The sequence below is a fragment of the Oryx dammah genome, unplaced genomic scaffold, assembly GCF_014754425.2.
Source record: "Oryx dammah isolate SB20612 unplaced genomic scaffold, SCBI_Odam_1.1 HiC_scaffold_19, whole genome shotgun sequence".
NCBI classification, from domain to species: domain Eukaryota; kingdom Metazoa; phylum Chordata; class Mammalia; order Artiodactyla; family Bovidae; genus Oryx; species Oryx dammah.
Genome location: NW_024070203.1, coordinates 2,579,645 through 2,602,298, shown reverse-complemented (window position 1 = coordinate 2,602,298; position 22,654 = coordinate 2,579,645).

Sequence of the window (22,654 nt, the reverse complement as noted above, 5' to 3'; positions counted from 1 at the left end):
CCATATTTCTGTTTGTGTTAACTACAGGTGAAAACTCCCATGGCTCTGCCCCTCCCACTTCTGACTCCATCTCCCACCTCCCCTCCATATCTAAGGCCCTCGGACCATGCCCCCTGGAGCTCATGGCTAGTCACTGGTGCAAACCCATGGCCTCAGCCCACTTCCTGAACATTTTCTTAATCCTGCCCTGATGGCTGGTTGGTCCCCGAGGCATGTTTCCTTCCTTGCTCCTTGTGCCCCTGGTCTTGTGGGGAGAACAGATTGGCCCTCTCTCTTTCTGAGAAATCTCAGGTTGAATTTCCCCACAGATCCAACTGTCTGCTCCTGGCTAACAAGGGGCCTTTCTTTCTTGAAGACCATCACCCTCTACAACCATGCCTGCCATACTCCCTCATGACTTAAAAATCTTGGTGATCTGGCCTTTTAAGAACGTCACCTCTTCTTCACTCATCAAATGCCTTTCTTTAAGTCTTAGTTTCCTCTTGTTGGTAAGAGAGATATAATAATGACTTTCTCTTAGGGTTGTCATAAGAGTTAGTAAGTGATGCTGAAGAAAAATGCTGCACAAAGGCCTCCTGAACTAGAGTCTGATTTTCATAGAGGAACCATCCTGATGGTCCCTGTTTAGCTTGGAAACTGTGCCTCCAGTGGGATCTCCTGTGGAAGACTTGCACCTATAAACCCAGAGCGGCTTTTGTGGAAATGGGATGGGTGGGGGGTTCTGTGGAGCATAACAGCTCAGTCTGGAGGCCCCAGCAAGACATTTCTAGAGCTCCACCCAGAACAACTTGAAAACCACTTTATCCTGATCTTTTCTAAGTATGATTTACCTTCCAATTGATATCATTCACCTAAAAATATATGTTAGTGTTTCAAAAACATTTTTTTCACAAGAGGAAGGCTTTATATTTATTCATTGGCTATCACTGATATTTAATAAGTAAAAGCTGGTCAGAAGATAGATTTTTGGTATTTTTTTTTAATTTATAGATTGTAATATACTTAATTTTTCATCCTATAGACTTTGAATGATCACTCTTTAGAGATTAGTGCTCAGAAAATGTTTGTATCTTTTGAATGATTATACTTCCTTTTGTTGGCTGATCCTTACACAATATATTATGTTTTGTTTTCTGCCTTGCCTGGAAAAGTTTATACTAGTTGTTCTTAGCCTTTTTTGCCCTGTTACATTATAATAGTATCTCCTTACTTGTATTATGATGTTTTATCCTGATAATTTTAATGGCACATATTTTTAATTTTTTTGTATATAATATGAATGGATTTTATTTTTATTTTTTAATTGAAATACAGATGATTTAAAATGTTTCAGGTGTACAGCAAAGTGATTCAGCTATACATATATGTATATATATAATTATTCAGATTCTTTTCTATATAGGTTATCACAAGATATTCTGTGCTATACAGTAGGACCTTTTTGTAAAGGCATATATTTTATTGTGAACACTTCCTAATCCTTTTGGAAATAAAAAAGCTTTGGATTAAAATTAATATGCTCTAAATAACAAAGTGTAGCTAACTGTAGAAAAATCATAACTCAGTTTTGTTAGATATTTGCATTTTTAACTATTTGTAAACGTTTAAACTTCCAGCAGGTGAAAATATTGCTTAAATTCTCCCTTTTCAGCCTTTGCGGGGAGGCACCCATTTAGTCAATGGTATATCCTTAGGAATTACAGAAATCTTGATGTTCTTGTCGAAAGTGGCCCCACTTGGTCAGTCAACAAAGAAACCCTTTGAAGAGAGAAGAGACTGTAAACCACTTAGATTTGTTCTGTTCACTTATGAGTGATAAGTATTGAGTTATATTACTTTAGAATATTTGTAAAACAGGGTTTAGCTCTGTAATGTTTAATGTTCATTTCAAAACAAGAAATAAATGTTAACTCTAGGACAAAGTGCCAATAAATAGCACCTGATGTATGTGGCTTTATGATTAGATCGCTTAGAGACTAAACACTTTGGAGCTGGCAGTTTACTGATAACATACAGTCAGTTGCAACACAATAAGTAGTATTATGGTATGATTTTTACAGGAATCTATCTTTTGACAGGTTATTTAAAATAATACATTTCAAAGATGAGCTTATTAATAGCATTACTTTAATCCCAGATTGCCATATAACCACCACTCTAAGAAAATTTCCTTCTTAAAAAATTCAGGGCAAAACAAATTTAAAAAGAAGTACAAAGTTTTAAAAAAGATTGACATTAAGTTTGAATTTTAAGTACTAAATAAATAAAGAAATTTAACAAATAGGCCTCTAGAAGAAAATTTTAACATCTGAAAACAGATCAGACTATAAAAAGCTGACATTAGTTATGGATTGTAACTAAGCAACCTAGTATGGCATGATAAAAACAATGAACTTAACCCTTCCATAAATAAAATAAAGAAAAAATATTTTACTTTAAATGGAAGGCAGGGATTGAAAACTTGACCTTTTGTATTTATTTGAGTAAATGTCTATTTGGCATATTTCCAAAAAAGACTTTGCGTGGAAGAAAGTCAGTACAAAGAGGCCTGTGTTTAAAGATCACGGGTGTGACAGATGCTGACAAGCGCCAGGCCACCCGGCTGTCCCGCTCCAGCTGGAGAAGATGAGGTGGGCCCCGAGGAGAGTGGCAGCGCCTGCGGAATGCACTGTTTCCTGGCTTTTGTCACCACACCACTTATTGTATTTCTTTTAACGTTTGCTCTTATATTTTGTACAAACCTCTCACGGATCTGGGGCATGTGACAAGCGGTCTTGAAAATAAAAACAAAGACTGTGGTGAAATTTTTAAAAGTATCCTTTAATCAATCACATGAGGGCATCAAGCCCATGTCACTATGAGGGGCACAGGGGAGCAGAAGATAGCCTCTCACTAGCTTCCTGTTTGGGGCTGGATTTGTGTAGTTTATTTCTACCTCGATGTTTCCGGCGTCATCAACCGGTAAAAGAGTGAGAAAAAAATAGATCAGACATTGCAAAAAGAAAAAAAAAAAAAAAAAAAGGTTTGCAGCAGAAAAGGTGTGTTTGGCCGTTTTGCCAAGTGTTTTTTTCTAACACACCAAGAAAGCCTGTCTTACCCAGAGCAGTGACACTTTGTAACTGAACATTGAGGGTGGAAGCGTCTACTCTGGTAATGGCTAAAACCATGCTTGAAACGCTTGTCAGATTTGATCACTCTGATGCACAGAGAGAGCTGTGTACACAGCAGATGCTTAATACAAACCCGACTGAAGCTCACTCACTTCTGCCTAAGACCTAAGTGAAGTGCTCAATCATGTCTGACTCTTTGCGACCCCAAGGGCTGTAGCCTACCAGGTTCCTCTGTCCATGGGATTCTCCATCCAAGAATACTGGAGTGGGTTGCCATTTCCTTCTCCAGGGGCTCTTCCCCATCCAGGGATCAAACCCAGGCCTCCCGCATTGCAAACAGACGCCTTTACTGTCTGAGCCACCAAGGAAGCTCAGGACCTAAGGGCTCCAGTAAACAAATCACTGATGGTAAATAACAGTAAGATTTATGGCAAAAGCAATACAATATTGTGAAGTAATTAGCCTCCAATTAAAATAAAAAAATACAAAATAAAGACTATGTTGACCACAAGTGACAGAACTCAGTCCAGACCTATGGGCTTTCATTGTGTCCTGTTTCTGAAAACTTTGGATACCTGCAGCCAGATGCCAGATCCTGGTCATCAAATGATATCAGAAATCTCTTTCTCTCTCTCTTTTTTTTTTTTTGCATCTTCTGATTCCACTTTCCCATTTCTTTATCAGATGGTATCTCCTGTGGGAAACCTAAATGGGGACTAGCAGATCCAGACATATCCTGGCAGTTCAGCAAACTTAACAGAAAGAGGTATCTCTTTGCAAGATATTCCAGCCAAGTTCTCAGGTTCACACTCATAGGATGGATCTGTGTGCCTTGCCCATTTGGCATCAATTTTCATGGTCAGAGGGTGGGAGAACTGATCCGCAGACTCATGTCATACATACAGTGGGGCTTGAGGTGGGTGGAGGAAAGTGGAGGCCTGGGGTGGTCAGATCCACACAAACAGCAAGTGGATAGAGAGAGAAAAGGTGGACCAGTAGAAAACAACTGCTACACTGACTCAAACGTACAGTCCCCCAAACAACTCATACTCTCTGTTGTCAAGATGTCAAGAGAAAATAACCATATTTGAATTATTTGACTGGCTAAATAAGAATTCTTAGATGTTTATAGCTGTGATCTTCATACCTTTTAATCTATTTCATTGTACAAAGATCTGATTTACAAGGTTCTGTGAATTACACAGTCAAAAATCTGTCCTGTTGGCATCTTGTCAATTATGGCTAGCATGCAAGCCACAGAACTGTATTGAACTAGATCAAGTGTTCTATAGAATCAGTGCAATCTAGTTACTGTTCTCTTCACATGCGGATAGATTCTTTAAAGCGCATCCTAGCTGATAGATTCCTTTAGCACATCCTAGCTGATAGATGGGCTTCCCTGGTACCTCAGTCATTAAAGAATCTGCCTGTAGTGCAGGAAACTCAGGTTCGATCCCTGGGTGAGGAAGATCCCCTGGAGAAGGAGATGGCACCCCATTCCTTTAGCACATCTTAGCTGCATGGAGAGTGATAGACTGTAGCAATCTGTGTCCCCTGGGGAGAGGAAAATCACATGTTAAGCTGAACAATGAAAGTTGAATACAAAAAGTTATGAATTACCCCAGGGGATCAGAACGTGAGGGAATGGGTAGTAAAAGTTGGAAAGAACTCTGAAGAATAAAGGAATAGCAGCACAAGGACCCGTGAGCACCCCCTGAGACTGTGGTGGAGCAACCCAGAAGGAAAGTCCAGGCTCAGACCTAGGCTCCATTGGGAGGGGCCGCTGCCCTGGCGCGTGGCCAGCAAAGGCACCATGTGGTGCTCCCGGTCAGGACTTGCTGGCTACCCCCTCTAGAAAGTCAGAGAAAGCTGTTCATGGGGAAGCCTCTCACAGGTGGCCCTCCGGCCAGAACCACAGGAGGGTCTGTCAGGGAGACAGCTGGCTGCAGAGTGCCACTGACCATCCGCAGCAGGGCCTGAACCCTGGAGATGAGGTAGGTGCTCAGCTACGGAGGCACTCGGCTACAAAATCACTGAGTGTGTGTGTGTGTGTGTGCATGCACACACACATGCTGGGGTGTGTACTGGCAGCAACTGCTGGCTGTTGAATGCTCAGACTCCTGGGCATTGCCCAGGCAGGATGCTGTAGGAGCCTGGGACCCAAGAACCCTGCAACCATGAAGCAAAACTCTTTTCCTACTAAAATATCTCCCTAGCGCCCTCTTTTCACAAAGCTTTAGGGTCAAATGGCAGAGTAAAAATATTTCAAGGGCCCAGATTTACTTTTACACAACAGGGAAACAAGTGGAATCTGAAGGTCAGAGGGAGGAAACAGAGGCCAGCGCAGAGGCAGTGCAGAGCTATCTTTAGATTTTGGTGCCATAATACAAATCTAAAGCATGCATTTCTTTCATGCTTATTTCCCCCAAGTTCTATCTCCTTTCTGGTGGGGTAGTGGGAATATGCATGCAGTTGTCTTCCCCAGGCATTGTATCAAATATTCCAAACATTACTTGACCAGTTGCAGAAGTTTAGTAAGAAGAAGAAATTTAGTAAGAAGTTATTCCCACTACCCCACCAGAAAGGAGGTAGAACTTGGGGGAAATAAGCATGAAAGAAGAAGCATGGGTTTCAGGAGAAGGCAATGGCACCCCACTCCAGTACTCTTGCCTGGAAAATCCCATGGGTGGAGGAGCCTGATAGGCTGTAGTCCATGGGGTCGCTAAGAGTCAGACACGACTGAGTGACTTCATTTTCACTCCTCACTTTCGTGCATTGGAGAAAGACATGGCAACCCACTCCAGTGTTCTTGCCTAGATAATCCCAGGGACGGAGGAGCCTGGTGGGTTGCCATCTATGGGGTCGCACAGAGTTGGACACAACTGAAGCGACTTAGCAGCAGCAGCAGCAGAAGCATGGGTTTCAGAAGAGAGATCACATTTCAGACAATTTTCACTTGATAGTAATTTTTATAGTTGCTTTCTCAACAGTCCATGGGAAGTTGTTCATAATTTGCCATTATAGAAACTGATCCTCAAAAGGGTTTAATAAACTTTACCTTTTGTTTATCTCAGTACATGTTTTTTTTTTTTTAAGTTGGGAAACATAAAAACAATGGCTCTTTAATTTCTATTTTCTTAAACAGAGTATAACATACCTCAAGTATACAACTTGATGAATTTTCACAAACTGAACACACTTAGGTAGTGTTCCGGGTTTCATAAAAAGTTAAAGTGCCAGAAACACCTTTGAGAATCTAAAGAAAGTTTAGCTTTCTTCTTCTCAAATACACCCAAACACAAAAAGTTTAGCCTGAAATGTCAAAGTTTTCACAGAATTCCAGGTAACAACTATTGCACTAGATAAACACAAAATGGGCTTTCCCTTCCTATACAAATACTACAATCTACTCATTATGCTTTAGTTTGTTAGTCCAGAGAACAGAAAAAAATGGTAATAAAATACTAATCTCATGGATTTTTAGAATCACTAAATAATCACTAAATAATTTTTACATTTTTATTGTCAATATATAGGCTGACTCGGAGAAGAAAATGACAACCCACTCCAGTATTCTTGCCTAGAGAATCCCGTGGACAGAGGAGCCTGGTGGGTTGCTGTCCATGGGGTCACACAGACTCGGACATGACTAAAGCAACTCAGCATGCATTCATGCATTGGAGAAGGCAATGGCAACCCACTCCTATATTCTTGCCTGGAGAATCCCAGGGATGGGGGAGCCTGGTGGGCTGCTGTCTATGGGGTCGCATAGAGTCAGACACGACTGAAGCGACTTAGCAGCAGCAGCAGCAGGCTGATTCTTGTTAATGTATGACAAAACCACTATAATATTGTAAAGTAATTAGCTTCCAATTAAAATAAATAAATTAACAAAACAAAACAATCAATTGGTACCAATTGCATTGTCTTGGTTAAAAACAGTAATAGATTTTGTTGCTGTTTTTCAATAATAAATATATAGATGTATTTTTAAGTGAACAGAAATATTTCTTGGAAGATAGTTGAGGAAATATCTTAATTTTTCTGTACTAGATTTTGCCTCTTTTCGAATTCCAGTTTAAACAACAATTTATTAATCATTATTGTCTTTGGAGGAAAAGGCAATGGCACCCCACCCTAGTACTCTTGCCTGGAAAATCCCATGGGCAGAGGAGCCTGTGGGCTGCAGTCCATGGGGTCGCTAAGAGTCGGACACGACTGAGCGACTTCACTTTCACTTTTCACTTTCATGCATTGGGGAAGGAAATGGTAACCCACTCCAGTGTTCTTGCCTGGAGAATCCCAGGGACGGGGGAGCCTGGTGGGCTGCCGTCTATGGGGTCACACAGAGTTGGACACGACTGAAGCGACTTAGCAGCAGGAGCAGCATGCTCTTTGGAAGAAGCTAGTTACGGATAGAAATGGTAACATTTACTACATTTGCAGTCTAAATTCTTCAAGTATTTGGACCCAGTTAGATGATTCCAATTCAAGAAAGCACAGTTCATTAATCATTAATGCAGATGCTATTAACTGGAAATTATTACTTTCACCACCAGATGGAGCCAGTATTATTTCTGAAATGGAATGGATCCTAGCATTTTTATATCTTCCCACTCTTTCTCAACCTAGGAGTTTCCTATTTGCTTCCAAGTTTGGTTAGGGATTCCAGAATTACTATTATTAATTGAATATAGTAACACAAAGATGTTTCCATTTTTTTTCCTACAAACAAATACCTAAATTTCTTATGTGAAAAATGAAGAGGTTGTTGTAGATCTCTTCAAATTTAGAAATCACTAACATATTCTGAGAATGTTTCAAAACTCTCATTCAAATCCACTCTGCTATTTAGGGGCGTGCTTTGATAAATTTCATTATTTTTTGATATTTGTAATTGTGGCAATTAACAGTGAAGATACAGATGAGGATTTAAAGCCTGCATTAGGGAAGAACATGGAAACAGAGGAGATACAAAAGCCTCTTAATGGTATCTATTATGAAAGTCCACTGAATCTAAACATGGGCCATTTCAAAATGATGAATGAGTTGGTCCAAGAGAATGCAAGTTGTATATTATATACACATAGGTTCTGCTGGCCCCTTTTCCTGCTCATCTTTTGTGCTTAACAAATATCTGTATTCCAAGAAATTGATTCATGTTTCGGTTTCTATTTTGCTATTTTCTGTCCACAAGTTCTGGACAAATTGGCTTTGGTGCCACATCTGAACATAAAGTTGCTGGTGGAGGGAAAACTGGGGTGGAGAGGAGACACCTTCAGAGCAGCGCCAAAGCGTTCTTCCAAATGAGGCCAACACATCACTGTGGGAAGACGGTGTGCGCTGGTAGCCAGAGAGTGACAGGGCTCAGCAACCTTTCAAATCCAGCAACTTAGGGGGAAGGCATTTGCACAATTAGCCCAAGTGTGCAGTGTGAGAATGGATTTGACAGCATGTGAAAGGCAAGGACATGAGGCTGTAATTGATTTCACCCATAAAGGGCCAGGAGGGAAGCTGCAGATGAACAATAGGCGAAGTTGAGTGTTGATGCCCTAGACACTTAATGGACATGGTTTGGAAACAGCATGCGGTCTCTAGGTTACCATCAATTACAGTTTAAAAATAAGCAACGATGCCAGTTGCTAGGAGGGTAACTAAATTGAATTATGCGATGATTAGGCTAATGGAATACAAAATCTGTTTTGGGGGCACATTCTCTAGATGTGAAATGAGGGTATGAGTAAGCATGGAAAGGAACGAGGAAGTAGAGCTAGTGGCTAAAAACCCAGACTCTGGGGAGCCATGAGTTCTGATTCCTGCGCTGTGACTTTCAAGCGGGTTTAATTCAAAGCTCTCTGCATTCTCTCCTCTGAAAAATGGAATAAAAGTGATCCTATTGCAGGTGGCATTCATTGAGATGCTGTGGAAACTCTGTACTCAATTTGTGATGTTAACTCCAAAAGCTAATGAAAATAATAATGGATATGAACACTTCCAGGCTGTTTGCTCCCAGAGACGTTTGGATGGCACCTCAGTGAAAGAGCCAGGAATATCCTAGTTATGTAAGGAAGAAAATAGCAAATGGCTAAAATTTGCCAGTGGTGTAAGTGCCTCTTGATATGACAGTGGGACCCTAAGAGGGGACGAACTGTTCCTCCTAGAACATAAAGTTAACTAAGTGGCTCACCCAAGGGTCCATGTTCCTGTTCATGAGCTGAAACTCTGCTTGAAAAACTGGGAAGACGGCAAGAGAACCAACCTTTGCCCCTCTCTGAAGCCTTGGGACTTGAGGAAGGTCTGATTCTCAAGATGGTATGTCACTGAAGGAATTCTAGTTACAGAGCAAAAAGTGAAAAAGTGTCAGTTGCTCAGGCATGTCTTGGCGATCCCAGGGAATGGAATTCTTCAGGCAAGAATACTGGAACGGGTAGCTATTCCCTTCTCCAGATCTCTTGCACTGGAGATGGATTCTTTACCGTCTGAGCCACCAGGGAAGCCTACAGAGCAAAAAGAGATATGCAAATATAATGATCTGCTAGAAATATAATTCTAGTAAAAGCAAAATATCTGAAAATCCTTGACTTTTCCATGAGGATATCCTCATTGCTCAACGAGTGGAAGAAACAGAGAATAAGTAGAAACTTCAGACTTAATTCTGAACAGATGATGTACGGGCACTTGGAAAAGGATAGGTCTTGGTACAGTGGGACCCCAGCAGCTCCAGTCTTGGGAAGAATGTGAGCGAGATCTAGGCAAGGACACTCAGGGAGTTGAGAATCTGGGGGTGTCCATGCGATTTGAAGTGAATCCGTAAGAAATTCAGGAGGGCACCAATTTATGTGTATCACTGGAAAACCAAAGTGAACTTGTGTTCTTCAACAGGAATACCATATGACTGTACAATCCCACTCCTGGGTTTATATCCAGAGAAAACCATAATATGAAAAGATACATTCACCCCTATGTTCAAAGAGATCGTGAAGGACTATTTACAGCACTGTTTACAGTGGCAGACATGGAAGCAACTGAAATATCCATCAACAGAGGAATGGATAAAGATGATGTAGTACAGATATGCAATGGGATATTACTCAGCCATAAAAAGAATGAAATAATGCTGTTTCTAGCAACATGGATGGACCTGCAGACTATCATACTAAGTGAAGTAAGTCAGAAAGAGAAAGTTAGATACACCATTTACATGTGGAATTTGTTTGGCAAAACCAGTACAGTATTGTAAAGCAAAATAAAGTAAAAATAAAAATTTAAAATAAAATAAAATAAATAAATAAAATAAAATAATAAAATAAAATAAAAATAAATTAAAAGAAAAAAAAAATAGACCCATAGATGTAGAAAACAAACTTATGGTTACCAAAGGGAACAGGGGGAAGACAAATTAGGAGTTTGGAATTAACATATACATACTACTATATATAAAATAGATAATCAACAAGGACCTACTGTATAGCACAGGAAAGTCAATTCAATATTTTGTAAAACCTACAAGGGGAAAGAATCTGAAAAAGAGGATATAGTCTGAATCACTTTGTTGGCATACCTGAAACTAAGACAACACTGAAAATCAACTAAACTTCAATTTAAAAAATGTGACAAAAAAATGTAAGTTAGAAAAAAAAAAATTCTCCAGCTTTGTAACAAGAGTGGCGAAAAGCAGCACCTCTGCATGCAACTGACTCTCAAAGTCTATACAACACATGCACAGATTTGGTCCCAGGTACGTCTCCACAGAGAATCACCTGGGCTCCAAGAGGAGTTACTGATCCTATATCATGGGCAATGAAAAATTAAAAAATGAACAAAATGGATCTTACTGCTATTGGAGAGCAAGGGAGCTTTTCAAGGATGTTAGGGGGTTGTTGTTCAGTTGCTCAGTCGTGTCTGACTCTTTGCATCCCCCTGGACTGAAGCATGCCAAGATCCATTGTCCTTCACTATCTCTTTGAGCTTGCTCAAACATGTCCATTGAATCGATGATGTCATCCAACCATCTGTTGTCCCCTTCTCCTCCTGCCTTCAATCTTTTCCAGCATCAGTCTTTTCCAATGAGTCAGCTCTTTGCATCAGGTGGCCAAAGCTTCAGCTTCAGCATCAGTCCTTCCAATGAATATACAGGGCTGGTTTCATTTAGGATTGACTTACAGTCCAAGGAACTCTCAAGAGTCGTCTTCAGCACCACAGTTCAAAAGCATCAATTCTTCAGCACTCAGCCTTTGTTATAGTCCAACGCTTACATCCTTACATGACTACTGGAAAAAACCACAGCTTTGACAAGATGGGCCTTTGTGGGCATCTGTTTTTTAATATGCTGTCTAGGTTTGTCATAGCTTTTCTTCTAAGGAGCAAACATCTTTTAATTGCATGATTGTAGTCACCACCAGCAGAAATTTTTGAGACCAAGAAAATAAAATCTGTCACTGCTTCCATTGTGTCCCCATCTATTTGCCATGAAGTGATGGGATGGGATGCCATGGTCTTATTTTTTTGAATGTTGAGTTTTAAGCCAGCTTTTTCACTCTTCTCTTTCACTTTAATCAAGAGGCTCTTTAGTTCCTCTTCTCTTTCTGCCATAAGGATGGTGTCATCGGCATATCTGAGGTTATTGCTATTTCTCCTGGCAATCTTGATTCCAGTTGAACTTCATCCAGCCCAGCATTTTGCATGATACACTCTGCATATACATTAAAAAAGCAAGGTGACAATATACAGCCTTGACATACTCCTTCCCCAGTTTGGAACCAATCTGTTGTTCCATGTCTGGTTTTAACTATTGCTTCTTAGCCTGTATACGGGTTTTTCGGGAGGCAGGTCAGGTGGTCTAGTATTCCTGTATCTTTAAGAATCTTCCACAGATTGTTGTGATCTATAGAATCAAGGGCTTTAGTGTAGTAAATGAAGCAGAAGTAGATGTTTTTCTGTAACTCTCTTGCTTTTCTATGATCCAGCGGATGTTGGCAATTTGATCTCTGCTTCCCCTGCCTTTTTAAATCCAGCTTGTACATCTGGAAGTTCTTGGTTCACATACTACTGAAGCCTAGCTTGAAGGATTTTGAACATTACCTTGCTAGCATGTGAAATGAGTGCAATTGTGTGGTAGTTTGAACATTCTTTGGCATTGCCCTTCTTTGGGATTGAGATGAAAACTGACCTTTTCCAGTCCTGTTGCCACTGCTGAGCTTTCCAAATTCGCTAGCACATTGAGAACAGCACTTTAACAGCAACATCTTTTAGGATTTGTAATAGTCCAGCTGAAATTCCATCATCTCCACTAGTTTTGTTGGTACTAATGCTTCCTAAGGTCCACTTGACTTCACACTCCAGGGTGTCTGGCTCTAAGTCAGTAATCACATCCATCATGATTATCTAGGTCACTAAGACCTTTTTTTGTACAGCTCTTCTGTGTATTCTTGCCACCGCTTCTTAATATCTTCTGCTTCTGTTAGGTCCACACTCTTTCTGTCCTTTATTGTGCCCATCTTTGCATGAACTATTCCCCCTAATTTTCTTGAAGAGTCTTTCCCATTCTATTGTTTTCCTCTATTTCTTTGCATTGTTCACTTAAGAAGGCTATTTTTTGTTTTTTATCTCTTCTTGCTATTCTTGGAACTCTGCATTCACTTGGGTATATCTTTCCTTTTCTGCTTTGCCTTTTGCTTCACTTCTTTTCTCAGCTATTTAAGGCCTCCTCAGACAACCATTTTGCCCTTTTGCATTTCTTTTTCTTGGGGGTGGTTTGGTCATTATGTCTTGTAAAATATCTGGAATCTCTGTCCATAGTTCTTCAGGTACTCTATCAGATCTAATGCCTTGAATCTATTTTTCATTTCCACTGTATAGTCATAAGGAATTTGATTTAGGTCATACCTGAATGGCCTAGTGGTTTCCCCTACTTTCTTCAATTTGAGAATTTAGGGGCAACATAAGAAAACTTCTTTTGGGTAAATTGTGACAATTTGATCAGTATTAATGGAAATAAATGTTTTTGTTTTAAAGTCCTGGAAAATTCAAGAAAAGTAATACAAAGGGGACAATAACTCTAACAGAAAAGAAAGAAAAATATGATGATATATGTTTATCTCCTTAAGTTTAATTAAGAAAGGAGTGTGTATATATATATATATATGCATATAGGTTTTGTTATTATTTTTATATCTAATTGTTATTAAATTTATATTCAGTTTTTTATTAAATTTATATTTAGAAAATAGGGTGCCTGCATACTAAGTCGCTTAGTCATCCCCTCTTTGCAACCCTTTGGACTCCTCTGTCCATGGAATTGGGATTCTCCAGGCAAGAATACTGGAGTGGGTTGCCATGCCCTCTTTCAGGGGATCTTCCCAACCCAGGGATTGAACCTGCATCTCCTGCACTGCTGGTGGATTCTTTACCACTGAGCCACCAGGGAAGTCCCCTAGAAAACACGGACATGTATTCTGTGTAAGCATATAGCGAGTGAGTATAAAGACATACTGGGAAATGTCAGTATGGGTAAGATTTCTCCTGCTGTGAATATACTGAACAACTGGTAGAGAGGTTTCCTACATATCAGAAGGAGTGTATCACAAGACAACCAGGTAGAAAAGAATAAATAGTGGAGGTACTAGGCAACAGATTAACTAGCTCATGAGACAGGCAAGAATCAGTAACAGGGCAAACACTATGGCTTATATTCCAGGAGGTGAGCAGTCAGTGGTGCCGCTGTTATGAGGCAAAGCATAGGTGAGGTTCTCACAGCGCTGAAGGACCAGATCTATTTACACTGCAGTGTGAGAGCTATGACAGAGTGGGCTGCGAAGGCCACGCAGCAGTTACAAAGGTACATAAGGGGTGAGACGCCAGGCTCCACAAAATAGATGGAAGCACATTGAATTTAATGCTCTTAGTGACTGAAAAAATGAAGTGCAACTGTAGAAGTCATACAAGGCATTTGCCTGGCAGTCCAGTGGTTAAGACCCTGCACTCCCAGTATAGGGGTATGGGTCCCACCCCTGGTCAGGGAACTAAGATCCTACACGCTAGTTGGTGTGACCAAAAAAAAAAAAAAAAAGAACTATAAAGAGTCAAATAAACAAACAGTCCAGACAGATGACTGCCTGTTCCCATGTAACTTACTTTGAGAGAAGCAACTGGATTCTTCACTCTTGGCAAAAATCAGTTGGTTACCCAGTTACCCAAATCCTGGAACTTCAATTAATCTGAGACATTAATTTTGGGAGGAAAAAATCAGATTAGGCTTCAAAAAATATTGTAAGAAAAGAAAGTATGTAATCAATAATGAGAAAAAGTAATGAAGAAATAACCCATAAAAAATAAACACAAGGTCTTAACTTTTACAAAATACCTGTAAACAGAAATAAATCTTGCTCTCATTGCAATTGTACATACTTTGTTGTTTGGAAGTTGTTTAAATGTTTTAATGGAGTTATTTAATATCTAAAATGTGCAAAAGAATTAGTTATAGCAAATCTAAAATTATTGTTTAAATACTTTAAAGGATTTTAACTAAGACTGTAATCAATGTTTAACTGTTTCAGAAAATTTAATTTTCATAGTTTTGGTAATGAAATGTAAGTTTAATATGTTGAACATTAAGCAAAATAAAAATGAAGATGAGTGTTCCTTTCAAAGCACAGAAAAATCCTCCTAGATATTAACTAATTTAATCATTAAGTTGATAACATCATGACTTTAATTTGCTGATTTAATTCCAGCACTAAGGAATAAGGACTAGCCTTGTTTGAAGTGGGGCTGGCTTTCACCAGTGGCTGGTGGGGCGTCCCCAGCAGTCTCAGACCTGGGGTGGAACTAGGCGGCAGTCCCACGAGCAGAGGTGATCTGCCCCTTCTTGGTCCAGGTGGGTGAGAAGTGGTGTGGGAAGCAGCTTTTTTATTTGAAGAAACGTCATTTCAACCTCTTCTTGAAGATGTGCAACAGAGAGCGGAGGCTGGCTGCTTTCCACATGTTTATTTCTTGCACGAGGTTCTGATGGGGTTGGGAAGGGTGGTGGTCTGGCCTTGGTGAGAGTTGGGGAGTCAGCTAGGGACTGTCCCCTAGTGGCTGGGTGGCACTGTGGATGAGACTCACAGCACATCCCTGAAACTGCCCTGAATTTTGCAGGAGTAGCTTTTTAATTCAAATTCTAAGTTTAATGCTTGATCTGTCATCCGACATACACAGCATCATCATTCACCTTTCTGCCTTGGATTGCAGAGATTTGCAGAAATTTAAATCAAGTAATAGGAAATGCATCTTGTTTCTTCACTATTTCAGTTACCTTATTTTCATGGGAAAATCTTTCACATTTCTTTCCTGAGCCTTCTGAGAAAATAGGCAGATTATATTTCTTGTTCCTAATCTCTACAGACCCCAAATTTGACCCTTAGAACTTGGTCTATGAGTTCTTGTAGCTATTTTCCAATAAAAGGGCCATGTGGTCAAATAATTTTGGAAACTATGAGAGGAAATATGTTTAAAAACTAATTTTTTACTATAAGACTTAATTTGACCAAGGAGCCATTTTTTGGGGTGGCCACATGTAATTCCAGGGCTCTGCAGAAATTATTTTGGAAACTGTGGCCACTTTTGATGTCTTTCCTACTTCCAGTGCTGGGAGGTCTGGTTGAGGACAAAGAAGGGATCAGTAAACAAACAAAAAAAATGTTAAAAGTAGATAATAGCTGTCACTCTTGTGATGATAAAAAAAATAGTTAAAATAAAACCAGACAAAATGAAACAACCTCCTCTTTTCCCCCAAAACAAACAAAGAAATGAAAACAAAAACATGGAGTAAAGCAACAGAGGGACTGATTTCACAGGTGTACTTCTGCTAACGGGCTATGTGCAGACATCAGGAATGGACTTTCAGGATGGCAGGGTCTTTGCTTGTCCAGCTAAACTAACTATGCCTTCAAGGGCTTGTGCTGAGGCTAGAAGATTACACAGAAAATATCTGATATGGTGCCAGTTACATGGTAAATGTTCAATAAACAATAACATTCTTATGTTGTTAATATAACCATAACACAAAATGTTCTCTTTTGATTTAATGACTGTACCTGAAAACATTAATTTTCCCAGAGTTTCACACTGTAGGCCCAATCGGTGTCTCTTTATCTGGTTGACTGGAATTAAAGTAATAGAGAGCTAAACCCACAAGGTCTCTAGGTGACTCCCGATTCCAGATATTTTCTGTAATTTGATTAAAGAAAAATACTTGGTTAAGTCAGGATGGGCTTCCCTCATGGCTCAGCTGGTAAAGAATCCACCTGTGATGCAGGAGACCTGAGTTGGGAAGATCCTCTTGAGAAGGGAATGGCTACCCACTCCAGTGTTCTGGTCTGGACAATTCCATGGACTATATAATCCATGGGGTCGCAAAGAGTCTGACTTCAACGGAGCGACTTCCACTTCACATCACAAAGTCAGGATATGCGTGGGACAGATTGTCCACTGAAAGGGCTCCAGAAATCACAGACTGGGGAGTGCTCTACATACAAGTGTGGGTCCCCCAGTTTAACCCTCAGACTGCTAAGGATTGATCCATCTTTCAGAGTCATACTGATAGGTGAGGGCTTGGAGAAACTCAAGCATATAACTTGGAATAACAATGTATTAGTAATTAGAACTTTAGCTGCCAGGTGGACAAGATGCCTAGATTCTTGCCTTTTTATAGCCAAGGCAGGCTTCCTCTGGAAGTAAATAAGACAGGACATATATCATATTCTGAAGCTGCTTTGATAAGCAGAGAATCATAAAAGGGACTTGCTTGTACTGAGCACAGGGTTGGTGTCTACCATGAATGAGACACTTTGCAAACAGCATCTCACTCAACAGCCTCCTATCCTCTTTACTATCACTCAGACCCTGCCTCCATTATCTCACTTAAATTATTCCAGCTGACCTTATGGTGGCTTCCAGTGATGTCCCTGTGACCTCTTTCACTTTCTTTTATGTTCACTTAACTCTTGCCATACTGGGCTCCTTAAAATGCTTCAGATGTGCCAAGAATGCTCCTATCTTTGGACACCTGCTCTGCATGCAGTGTTTCCCCCAGATGTTCACTTGCAAATTCCCTCAGCTCCTCCCATTTATCACTGAAACATCACTTCTTGATGAGGATTCCCCAACCGTTCAAATTTAAATCACATTGTACCCTTCCTGCAGAGCCTCCCAACTCTCTACATTTTGCTTTATGTTTTCCTTTTTATTTGATTTTAACATACTATATGATTTCCATATTATGTTTAATTCCTATTGTATATCTGTGACTTCAGGCAAGAATCTTTGTCTTATTCATGGACACATCCTAACTGTCCAGAAAAGGTACTGGGCACAAGGTAAGTGTCCACATGATGAATGGTGTATCTGACTGGAGTCCATGGTCCTTCCCTTGTATAAGCGGCATCTCAGCAATTGAGTATCTGTTCCAAGATGTCCCTTACTCAGAGACTCCTTACGTGAGTGATGGTAATTCTCTCCTTTCTCCTTTTGCTTCTGCAGCTAATCAGTTCCTTTCAGGCATATTCTTTCTTTATAATGAGAGGACTTAGCATCTAACAGTCACTCTTGGCAGAGTTGGAGCCAGTATTTTCACAGTGAAACAACTCTGCATCCTGTTAAGAGTGATCGTAGGTCCAGTTTTTGGGAAGGGAGGCACATGTCATGGAATCCTATAAATTACCAATATCCTAGTGGCCCCAAACCCTTGAAAAATATCAAATTTCCAATGTCATATTCAAACTAAAGTCTCCTGACACCTAAAAATAGAGCCCTGATTACACAAGCCAAATAAATTTCCTCTTTTCTTTTTTTCCAAACTGGTTTGATTTGAATGTTATTTCTCTTGTAGCTAAAAGAGTCCTGACTAATAAAGCAACTTTCCACAATAGAATCACCCCCATATTCTGAATCTTAATTACAACTATAATTGATGCATAAAATGATGATTTGATGCTCAGGAATAATGAGCATCCCTTCTTCCCTCTCCTGTAACTTCTGTCTTTATCTTAGAAGGGTTTAAACTGGTTGCATCCACTACACAGAAAGGCAAAAAGTGAACATTATGAGAAGATGCTTAGTGTCAATTTTTATAACAACACATTTTCTTCAATTCTTCAGTTACAAAGAAAATTAAAGAACGTGGTATTCACATCAGCCAGTATTTTTAGAACCAGGAAGGAAAATGATGTAAAAAGTTGTCCTTATTCAGTCTGTAAGAATAGCTAAGGAAAATAGGGCATTGCTAAGTAAGCAAGAAATGTGTGTGTCTGTTTCATGCCTACATTAGCAGTAATGTGAAATAACTATAAAATTCAGTCTCTTTCATGGTAGCCTTCATGGTTTCTGTTCTTGTGCCAATGATTCCCTATTGCTCCTGTTTTAAAGACTTCATCTGAATGATCAAACCAGGGAGGTGCATCAGCAGAAGAGGACAGACCCTTGGGAGAGGATGTTCTCAGTTCCCGTGCAGATTCAGCAGCCTTTTCTATCACAGAGCGAACCAAGCTCTACTGGGCCAGCTGCATATTTGACTGCAAAGACTGGCCCTGAAGCTAGATTTTTACCAACAATGATAACAACATCGATTTCTGTTACACCATTGCCATATATATATATATATATATATATGAGTGTGTTTGTGTATGTATACATGTGAGTGTGTGCGTGTTCTCAGCAGCCTAAAACCTTTAAGAATGCAAATATGCAGCCAGGAAAGGTGGGAAGATGCTGAAGGAGGATTAAACAGAAAACAGGGCAGAACTGTCTTACCAGCTTTTCTTAGACAAAGCCCTTTTGGGTTATTTTTTTCCTTCCAGTGACTGATGAAATGCCCATGCCTATAGCAATGGGGGTCCTCAAAAATAACTAAATATTGCAAAGTACAGAGTTTTTCATAACCATACAGAATAGTCTTGAATTAATCTTTCATTTTTCTTGTAATAGATATTAGTATAAAAATAATGTCTTATATCAGCATAATGTGCATTATCTTATCTTTACTATCCTAACAAAATAGTGATGGAGGCAGAGTCTGCCCACATCTCCTGGTTTGTTTTATGGTTATACAGTTTGAGGCTTAGCAAATTTCAATATTTTACCAAAAACTATACATTACTTATCTAGAAGATTTGCGACTTAAGTGCAGTGCTTTTTTGGCTATAACAGCTTTAAGGATTGGCTTTTTTTTTTACTGGATGCTCATTTATGTTCTTATTTGTTTTAAAGCATCAGACTTGAATATCTTCATTGTGCTAAGGAAGCTTTTTTTCCTCTGGTGAATGCAAGAGAACTCTTTTGCTTCCATTCAAGTAAAGGAGAGAAACAATTGACTTTCCTACCAAATCTGGCTCCTACAAGATGCTGATTTGCTTGATCATCTTTTTATGAGAAAAGAATGGTACCTGGGAAGTAGCAAGTATCAAGTAGGCTTACATACACCTACTCCATCCCCTTTACCAACCAAAGTCCTCACTTACGTGACTAATAGCAGGGGAGGGGCTATGCAGAAAATTCAGCATGTTCTTGGGGCATGTGTTGCAGAGCAGCTGTGAGTCAGGAAATCTGAGAAAAGTTTTCCAGTCCCAAATTATTGAAGACTGACAAAGTGCCACATATTCATTCCTTTGTCTTTTCTTCTTTTTCTTCTAGTTGGGTAGTGATAGGCACAGGATGATTAGATACTATGCTGAACCAGAATGTATAGAAAAAATGGTCTAAGAATGCTAGGTTGAAAGTAGAAATGCTACTATTATTTTTTTAATTTATTTTTTATTGAAGTATAGTTGATTTAAAACATTGTGTTAATTTCTTCTATACAGCAAAGTGACTGAGCTACACACACACACACACACACACACACACACACACACATTTACTTTTTTCATATTCTTTTCCACTGTGGTTTATCATAGAATATAGAACACAGTTCCGTGTGCTAAACAGTAGGACCTTGTTGCTGATTAAAACTATTACATATAGAAGTGTTAATATTCTTGTTTAACCTGAGTTTTATACATGACCCATGTCCCCCTCCAAAAGTGCTTTGTCCCTTTCTTTTTTCCAACCCTTTTTCCAGTAAAGTGTCTTTCATTTTTTTTTTTTTTTGATATTCATCTAATTTCCCTCTCTGCTATCCAATAGTAAATCTAGCCTTTTATCCCCAGACAAATGGTTCATGGAGCCCACAGACTTACCTGGAATGAGTGAGAGGCATTCTGTTTGATCTCAGCTCACCTGAGTGTGTTTGTTCCAGCTCTTGTTGTTAACAAGGTTCATGAAGCAATCACAGGTCCTGAAAAGGAAATAAAAATGCTAACGATGTGTGAGACTAATTGTGATGATCTAATGCTTGCATAATTGACATGTCAGAAAGTAGGGAAAGAAAGAGGATGAGGTGGAAAAAATATCTATGGAGATAACAATGGTGACTTTTCCAATAGAAACACTAAATCCAGATAAATTTGTGCTGTATTAAAATGAAGACTGTATTAAAAACAAAGACTGTATTAAAATGGCTAAAAGTCAAAGAGGAAACTGAGGAAAATGAAGGACAAGGGAAGCACTAAACAGAGCTGCTCTCTATCAAGGAACAAATATTCCCTCTTCTTAAGGGCTGTGGGCCTGTAGAGCATGTACCTAACAGGACTATGTAATCATTATGGACCAGTAAAGCTATGCACCTATGTTCCTTTCATTTTAGAATGTAAGTGTCTAGCTGAAGTTATCTTTTCCTTACCTTACCAATATATGTTAGACGCATGGGTCAAAAATAGCTATTAAATTCACAGATTCACTTTTAGGAAAAAGCATTCCCAAAGAGCTGCAGTTGAAAATTTTGCTTCTGAAGCCTCATTTAAATCAAGATCTCATACAGATTACTAGGTCCTAATTGGATATATTTATAAATAGATCCTGGTCTTTGTGCTTTATGTGTAATTAGATGAGATTTGGGAGTTCTTAGGAGAGAGGGAGTGTATTTTGTGTGTGGGAAATGTATGAACACATAGGTTATTTTTACATTAGTTGCTCAGTCTTGTCTGACTCTGTGACCCTATGGACTGTAGCCCACCAGGTTCCTCTGTCCATGAGATTCTCCAGGCAAGAATACTGGAGTGGGTTTCCATTCCCTTCTCTAGGTGGTCTTCCTGACCCAGGGATTGAACCTGGGTTTCCCGCATTGCAAGCAGATTCTTTACTGTCCAAGCCACCAGGGAAGTTATTATTATTATTATTTTTTCCAATAATGGTCTCCAGTGAATTAGGCCTCTCAGGATCCAGATACTTGTAAATTCCCCTCCCCACTGACTCTGAGATTGAATGTATGACTTCTGGCCAATGGGATGTCAAGCAAACATGGTACTTGTGACAGAGGGTCATGTGGAAATCATGGCCCAGGAAACTCATCATTGCTGCTGAGCCATCAAGGCTCTCCATCAGCTGAAGACAATCTCCAAGTAAGCTCATATTAGACAGCAGAAGAATCCACTAGTCTACCCACAGAATCTTAAAAAGAAATAAACTGGATGGTTTGTCATTATGTTTCAGCGATATGTAACACTAAGTTAATCAGAAATATATGACTGATATTATATGCTATATTTAATTTATAAATTCACTTTAAGTGTTTTAAGGGAATTGTCATAGCTTAAACAGGATATCTTTTCCAATTATATGACTTGAACAAAAGATATCACAAATTTACATTTACAGCTGTAGTTTGATGGTATACAGAAATCCCATGAACTATATCAGATCTGTAAAAATGAAGAAATTTGTTTTTTGATGGTTAGGACTCTACCTACGCTAAGATATCTGAGTTAGCCCTTAAAAGGAACAATAGAATATCCTAAAAGATGCTATATTATTACCTTAATTGTTTAGATCCTCTTTCCCATGGAAGTAGTCAGTTTTTATGATTTCCTATCATAGGGTTCAAGAGATAAAGGTTAGGATCAGAAATATTTCAATAAAATGTTTTATGAGTTTTCTTTATTTAAATTGTAACATTTCATTTTTTTAGAACAAAGATATTATGGTACCAAACGAAGAGGACAGTGCATATTCAAGGAAAATTATGGTCAACTTAAGAGTTGAGGTCACTTTAAGACAGTTTGCAGCATTTTCCAAGTTTATCACAGGCATTTTTCTTGTTTTTGTTTTTTTTTTTAAAGTAGAATACAGGTCAACTGTTTAGCTTATGCTCCGTGAATTTTTAATGCTTTCAGAGTTAATGTAGCTAGTAAGTGTAGCAGTAGTAGGTAACACAGTAATAAGAGTTAGCATAGTTAGGGAGAACAGTCTTGTGAGAAACATTAGGCACAATCTTAAATGATTTATAGGGCCAATTCATATTATCTCTCCTTTTGATCATGCTTTGAAACAATACGTTATCCAAGTGAATTTAATCACATACTTCTGCTCCAATCAACATAAAGGCACGACTTTCTCTTTATTAAAGTGTGTGCTCATTGTTTCCATCTAAGAGAGAATTAATTAAAAATAATTGGCCTGAGAAAAACTCTGAC